This window comes from Pinus tabuliformis, chromosome J (assembly GCF_031772625.1).
Source record: "Pinus tabuliformis cultivar Carrire ecotype Pingquan chromosome J, CPIR1, whole genome shotgun sequence".
NCBI classification, from domain to species: Eukaryota; Viridiplantae; Streptophyta; class Pinopsida; order Pinales; family Pinaceae; genus Pinus; species Pinus tabuliformis.
The window spans coordinates 1,289,101,201-1,289,103,176 of record NC_142295.1 but is presented as its reverse complement, the minus strand read 5'-3'; positions in this window follow the sequence as shown (position 1 = coordinate 1,289,103,176).

The following is a 1,976-nucleotide window of genomic DNA, read 5'->3' as shown; positions in this document are numbered from 1 at the left end:
GGGGGGTTTGATTTTGCTTGGTGGTGGAATTCAGGAGTAGATGGATAGAACAAGGTATTTCAGGCCATTGGGCTATGGAGTCAACTGAGGATGGCTTAACTAGATTAGGTTGATTCAAGAAAGGAGGGCTTCACAGGGCAAGATAGCTAAACAAGAGACAAATGATAGCTTAAAAGGGTGAAATGGTCTTGAAAGGGAGGAAGGGAAATTAAGAATCCTTCAACAAAGTTCAAGATAAGGGAAAGTGGGTGCTCATTAACAAAAAGAAATTAAGAATTTTTTGTTAAATGGTCACAGTGATAAACTAAAAAGCAGGGAGCAATTAAGAATTCCCTACCTATGATAGCTTAGAAGAAAACATGAAGAATATAAATGATTTTAAAGACAGAATACAGTAAAGCTCTTTTTGAATTATACTTTTTCATTTATCGTTCAGATATAGAACACACATGAATATTTAAACAAGAAAACTGTAAAAACATAGGATATAGAATACTTATTTGTTTCTCGTTTGACACAGGTATCCTGTAAAAGTGCTTTGCTTTATTACTTTGTCCATCCATACAATAGTTGTTCAACATCACTTCTATTCCAAAATAAGGTGTCTACAAAAATTTCTAAGAATCCACACAAAATACTTCAAATGAAGAAGTATTTATACTAATTGTAAACTGAAATATCTTGAAAAAATATCAAGATTAGTTTCACAAATATCTCCAACTGTTTACATTAATAGAACTTAAATAAAGGACATTCAAAACTAATGAGTCTATTTGGCACTATTTCTATGGATTTATGGTGACAAAGAAGGGAAAGTCGAATTTGATAGCAGCTCTTAGTTGATGATGAGGCATCCCAATCACTAACTGCATCCTTCCTTTGTGCATTTTGCCCCAGAATTTCTGCAAACTTAGGGTCCAATGATATGCTTTTATATCTCAGTCCATGATAGATATGTAAAAAGTGAAAGAGGTTTTTGTAGAAAAGAATGTTTTTGAGATAAAACTCTCTCAGTTTCCCAAAATTCAGCTCCAGCTGTTCACAATAGCCTCTGCAAAATGATGTCAAGAATAGGACTTTGCACAAACTGAAAACTAGGCTGTGAAGACATGCACTTATATCTATTTTGGTAATGTCTATGTAAAACGTGAGATAGTTTTTGTATATTAGTATGTTAGGAACAAAAAATTCCTCTAGTTTTCCAAAATACATCTTGGATTGGTCACAATAGTTTCTACAAAACTATGACTTAAACAGGAAAGTTTTGAAGATTGTACCATTTCTGCTCTCATTTCATCTTTTAACCTTAAATTCCTTTCAACTGTTTTTCACTTTTATTTTGGATAAACTTCATTGTAGCTGATGAAAGTGTTTTCATCTTTGTTTAACCCTTAATGTCTTCATGTTTACTGTTTACTATTTACTTTTTACTTTTACCGCTCTATTTTTTCATTTGTCTTCACTTTGACATGAATTCGTACACTCTGTTTTGTAATTGTCTTCCCTGCTGGTTATCTTCATGCTAGATGATTTAGTTGATTTGTTTTTCAATCTGATACTCTTTAACCCTGATACACTTTGACTGTTCTTTACTGTGTCGTTTTACCTTCCATCTCTATTTGAATAGATTTGATAACAATATCGAAGTAAACAGGTCTTATGACTAGTATTAAGACTGTTTATCCAAGGCTGCAGTTTTTTGATTGCTTGTTATGGAGCGACTGGTAATGGTGTACTGGTTGACTTGGAAGCAGACCATGGACTGGAGTGGCGTTGGGCAACAACTTTCAGGGTGGTTGATGGTTTTGGGTACGAGTTGGTCATCTTCTACATACCGGTTGCATGCATGAGTTTTTCAGAATAAGGACGAAAAATGGATTAACTTTGTTTTTATGCAAAGTTAAAGTTTTTTGGCAGGTTTCATGACATGGACGGGTTACGTCAGCGGGGGTGACTTGACATTTTATCATTAGCGG